This window comes from Epinephelus fuscoguttatus, linkage group LG10 (assembly GCF_011397635.1).
Source record: "Epinephelus fuscoguttatus linkage group LG10, E.fuscoguttatus.final_Chr_v1".
Taxonomy (NCBI): domain Eukaryota; kingdom Metazoa; phylum Chordata; class Actinopteri; order Perciformes; family Serranidae; genus Epinephelus; species Epinephelus fuscoguttatus.
Window position 1 is genome coordinate 43,810,557 of NC_064761.1, and position 6,000 is coordinate 43,816,556.

At 38.6% G+C, this 6,000-nt stretch overlaps 1 protein-coding gene across 1 annotated transcript in view; it reads right to left on the reverse strand.

Moving 5' to 3' along the window:
• The window catches only part of frem1b (Fras1 related extracellular matrix 1b), a 69,426-nt gene extending 63,802 nt beyond the window's left edge, over nt 1–5,624 (reverse strand). Inside the window, exon 1 of the mRNA XM_049588235.1 lies at nt 5,357–5,624. The gene's annotated coding sequence lies outside the window, so the exon portion shown is untranslated. The remainder of the gene's footprint in view (nt 1–5,356) is intronic.
• Between the last annotated feature and the right edge of the window lie 376 nt (nt 5,625–6,000).

A 6,000-nucleotide genomic window follows, 5' to 3' on the forward strand; every position in this document is an offset into this window, starting at 1 on the left:
AGCTCTGTGGAGACAGACCTTACATGGAGATCAGGACGTGTGTGATCTTTATCACGCTGTCACAGAAAATCCACAAAGCTTAGTGAAAACTTTGTAAACTGTTCAGGATTTAGTTTTGCCTCAGATTGGTGTTTTTAAAGCAGCAGCTGGGTGCATGTCTTTAATGATGTTAGATGTATTTTATATACTGTCAGTGTAGTAATGAGGTGTCTGACAGCACATCAGTGCTCTTTAATTTGCCCGTAAGTGTTGCGTGACAATCGTTTTGCCCTTTGAAAGGACCGGTGTCAATTTTGGCAGCTATTTTAGATTCAGTCTGAATCTTGAGATGGAATTGTTTATTAGTTTAATCACATTTTAGTCATTTTTACCCTTTATATTCGAAATGTTTGAGTCAACTTTTAGTCATTACTTCGGTCAAAATTTATTTTAACTTTCCTAATTAGGCTACTACAGGAATCAGAAATTAGAATCAAGGTGACATGCTGTATAAACATTTCATTTAGTCCTATTTTTGTTTTCCTACAACAGCAAATAATTTCTACAGGTTTACAAACTTGAATTTTTCTCCAGCAGAGTTTTGACAGGTTTAAAGGATGATTTCTGAGCACACACTGATCATGGTGAAAAATCTCTCTATATATGGTCTCAAAAACTCAAATAGTCAACAAATTACCAGCCACTTAGATTATTGCAATTCCTTCGCTCTGTGGCAACAGTAAAAAGAAATCCCTCTCGCACCTTCAGCTCATCCAAAACTCAGCTGCCAGAATCTTGACTCGCACTAGAAAACACGACCACATCGCACAGATGCTGGCCTCCCTCCACAGGCTACCTGCTGCTTTTAGAATTGATTTTAAGATTTTATTGTTTACTTACAAAGCCCTGAGAGGCCTCGCTCCAAGTTATATAACAGTAATCTTGTATCACTCTATGTTCCCTCTGGCACCCTGAGATCCTCAGATGCATCTTTTCTTGTTGTTCAGAGGTCTAGATTCATTCTAGAGCTTTTGCAGTCAGAGCTCGTTGACTTTGGGATGACCTGCTGGACGAGATCAGGGCTGCAAACTCAGTGTCATCTTTTAAGTCACTTCTGAAAACCTAAATTTGCCTTTCAACGATTTTACCCGCTTTATTATTGTGTGTTTTACTCTGTTATGTGTTTCCTGTTTTTATTGCCTTTATTTTGTTTTATTTACTTTGTCTTTTATTCGGTTTTGTAACGTACTTTGTAACTGTGTTTTAAAAGGTGCAAGATAGATACAGTTTATTATCATATTAGATTTTTGACTAGGATTTGTCCCCAGGTTCATTGTAAACTCTGACTTATCCATGTGACTGTTAAGAAGCAGAAACATAACTTGTTTCTTCATGTGCAACATGTTAGTCTGGAGGTTTAAACTGGTGTCCTCTCACAGAGTTGGTGATTCAAACTAAACTTTCATCTCTGTCAGAGAAAACTGATCTGAGTTCAGACTGTTTACTTACAGCACAGCTACACTCACAGATAACTGAGCCTCCTACCTGCCTGTCAAACACCATCAACCCACAAACCTTCTCCAGTCCGGACTGAGTGGAGTCCTGCGGGGTGAAGCTGTGAAGGCTGCGAGCGGAGCTAGCTGCTAACAGCCACCGCTGCAACTAACAAACTCCACAAATCCATTCAGCAGCTCCACCATCCACAGTCAGACACACACGGCTGATTATTTACTGCTGAGTTACAGCTCACAACTCACACCAACCCAAACATCCTGGTGCAGACTATTTACTGGAGTTTACCAGCCTGTCGCTCATTAGGCATTTGAAAATAAATGCAAGCACGGCAGTTGTTGGCCGTATAGTTCTCCTTTTGTCTCATTTTGAGTGTCCGATAGTTCACCACTGACATTTTCAATGAAAATAAAAACATAGATTTCGTCATATTTGTTTTTTTCAAGATCTATTGTTAGCTTGTCATCTTCTTGTTTTTGTCATGGAAAAAAGGTCATTGACAAATACACTTCCATCAACATAATTAACACTTGCAAGGAGACATATTGGATTCTGCTGATGATCTCTTCAGCTGTACTGATACAACCTTTAACCTGCGGGTGACAGTGTGGACGTATTAACTGTGCACAGGGCCCTTTCACCTTCCAGCGGAAGTGATGTAGGCAGCAACAAAATCTGAACACAAGTGGACAGCGGGACACCTTGGAGACACAATGTAAGACACAAGTGTAAACGTTGCTGTGTCTCGACTGTCCGCTTGTGTTCGGTCACCAAAACTCATTTGAAAGCCAAGTGGGGTTTATGTTTGGTTGTAGCCTAGCTTACACAGGTTGGTACGCCAGATTAAGTTTTAGAAATAAAGTTTTTTTACCCCAAGTCCTTCAGGCAGATAACAGAAATACTTCCACTCAGTTTCCAGCCTGAGGATTGGTGTTCTTGTCTCTGCAGAAACGACTGAGCGTTGGATCCAAACAGCAGGCTGAGGCAGGACGTCTGTTAAATGATCCACCAGCTGCTGCAGCGACTGGAAGTGACTCACGGCTGCTGAATAGGAAACATACACTGCAGCTCTGAGGTGAACTGACACGGCTCTGAATGAAACATGATAATTAGGTTCAGATCCGACCACAGTCAGACCCACACGGGCCTTTGAACACTGATGCTGACACTTCCTGGACTGGGGCTGTCTGTAGCTGCTAACTGTGCCCACATTTCATTCCAAACATACCAAGTGTTCAGTGTTTCCTTCAGATTTACATGTTTTATACAGTGAAGTGACAAAAGATTCTGAGAGTCTCCAGTAAAACACAGAATACTAATAAGGCTACTTCAACTACTGCTGCAAATACCAAATGCTACAACCACTGCTAATGCTACTGTTATGGTCGGTACAGCCACTACCTCACCAGTTACTACTGGTACCACTAGTAAAGACAACACGTGTGATGATGGCCACGATGGAAGAAAATGATGAAGGAAACCATTTTACTGGTGTCTGAGCTCACCAACATACACAGCGTTTACATACGTAACTTTTGCTATTTGTGTTTAACTTAATCTTTTCATCCGTTGGTTTATCTGTTCGTACGTAAGATTATATGTTCATACATAACTTTATCTTTTTTACATGTAACTTTAGCTATTTGTACATAAGTTTATCACTTCACCCGTTGGTTTATCTGTTTGTACGTAAGATTATATGTTCGTACATAACTTTATCTGTTTGTAAGTGAGTTTGTGTTCACACGTAAGTTAATCTGTTCATTTGTAGCTATCTGTTTTCCGTTTGTACATAACGCTATACGATAGTACTTAACCTTATCTTTTGTATGTGAATTTATCTGTCTGTACGTAACTATCTGTTTGTACATAAGTTTATCTTTTCATACGTAACTTTAGCTATTGTATCTAAGTTTCTCTTCGTATGTAAGTTTGTCTTTTCATATGTAACTTTAGCTATTGTATCTAAGTTTCTGTTCGTATGTAAGTTTATCTTTTCAAACGTAACTTTAGCTATTGTATCTAAGTTTCTGTTCGTACGTAAGTTTATCTTTTCAAACGTAACTTTAGCTATTGTATCTAAGTTTCTGTTCGTACGTAAGTTTATCTTTTCATACGTAACTTTAGCTATTGTATCTAAGTTTCTGTTCGTACGTAAGTTTATCTTTTCATACGTAACTTTAGCTATTGTATCTAAGTTTCTGTTCGTACGTAAGTTTATCTTTTCATACGTAACTTTAGCTATTGTATCTGAGTTTCTGTTCGTACGTAAGTTTATCTTTTCAAACGTAACTTTAGCTATTATATCTAAGTTTCTGTTCGTACGTAAGTTTATCTTTTCAAACGTAACTTTAGCTATTGAATCAAAATACATTCATTTATCTGTTTATCTGTACAAAAGTTTTTCTGTTTGCATGACTTTCTGTTTGAACATAAGTTTATCTCTTCCTCTGAATTTTTCTGTTCGTACGTAACGTTATATATGAGTACTTAATCGTTTGTACGTGAGTTTATCTGTCTGTACATAACTTTTTGTGTTTGTACATACGTTTATCTTTTCATTTGTAACTTTAGCTATTGTATATAAGTTTCTGTTCATCCATGAGTTTATCTGATCCTAAGGTTATATGTTGTACATATGTTTATTTGTCCATACATTAATTTATCTGTTTGTACGTGAGTTTATCTGTTTGTCTATGAGTTAATCTGTTCGTACAAGAGTTTATCTGTTTACGTGAGTTTCTATACGTCTATCTTTTTTGTATTTAAATTTAACTGTTCATGCATACCTTTATCTGATCATCTGTGAGTTTCTCTGTGTCTAAGAGTTATTCTGTTTGAACGTAACATTATATGTTAGTATTTAATTTAGTCTTTTGTACTTGAGATTATCTGTCTGTAACTAACTTTATCTGTTTGTACATAAGTTTTGTCTTTTCTACATAACTTTAGCTTTTTTATAGAAGTTTAACTGTTCATACGTTTATTTATCTGCACGTGAGTTTATCTGTTTGCATGTAAGTTAATCTTTTTGTCTGAGTTTTTTCTGCTCGTACAAGACTTTATCTATTTACGTGAGTTTCTGTTCGAACATAAGTTCATCCTTTCATATTTAAGTTTAACTGTTCATGCAGAAGTTTATCTCTTCCTCTGTGAGTTTATCTGTTCGTACATAACGCTATATGTCACATTTTTATACATAAATTGCCTGAGTTTATCTGTTCGTATCTGAGTTTATCTGTTCGTACGTAGGGTTATATGTCGGTATGTAAGTTTATATGTTTGTACATGAGGTAATGTGTACCTATATAAATGTATCTTTCCATGTCTAAGTTTATCTGTCTGTACATGAGTTTATATTTTCGTACCTGAGTTTATCTCTCCATACAGTCAGTTTATCTGTTTGTTCGTCTAACAATTTATTTGTGAGTTGAGCTGTCCATTCACGAGTTTGTGTCCACAAAGTCAAATATTTGTCTGTATGGTGAGTTTATTTGTCCACACAGTGAGTTCAGACGCAGGTCTGCAGCAGCTCTGTGTTGCAGCAGGTAGCAGCTGCAGCCCTGCAGGAGCTCAACACACTGCAACAAAACACTGCCGAGAAAGTTTCCACCGAACTCCTGCCGCCCTAATCACATCCTCAGCCTGTAAAACTGAAGGGACACACTTCCATGAATGACTGTGTTTGCAAGTGTTTTAGATTACAAAGAAGCCAAAAGACAGAAGAGCAAGGAAATAAAAGGAAGGAAATCCCGTCATTTTCCTCTAGTTTGTGTTTCTCCTCTGTGTCGAGGCCTGCTGGAGGTGTGTGTCGGCACGAGAGAGAGCAACAACCAAGGGTGTGTGAAAGCTGGTTGGCACCTACCTCCAAGTTGTTGGAGCTTCTCTGTTCGTCTTCTTCACCTTCTGCACACGCTCAAAGGACGAGGAATGCTGTCACACACACGTTCACACACACTTCACACTTTGCCACCACCCCCCTTCTATTCCACAGCTCGCCATCAACCCGAGACGTCTGGCATCCAACGACACAGAGAAAGAGGAGAGAGGGAGGGAAAGAGGGGGTAAACTGTGAGATAGGGAGAACAAAGGGCGAGTGAGTTTCCTCCAGTCTGTCCTGAAGCCAAAATCCAGAGAGAGGGAGAGCAGACAGGAAATGTGCTGAGAGGTTTCCAGGACTTTTATTTTTACAGCCCCCCTGGTCCACTGCCTCTGACTCTGTCTCTCTTTCTCTATGTCTTTATTTCTTTCTGTGACGCAGATTAATATGAAAATTCACCTTCTGTTCTCATTTTTGACCCACACCAAAGACCTGGACCCACGAGACCAGAACTACCCGAGGACCTCATGTGATTACAGTCGTAATCACGATTACAGACGGTGCCTGTGTGATCAGATTAATTGAAATGCTACATTGACTATTGTTTATATTCTGTTTTATTTGCACTTGTTTCCTATTTGTACTGCAACTGCTGCATGACAAAAAAAATTTATCTACTACGAGGTAAA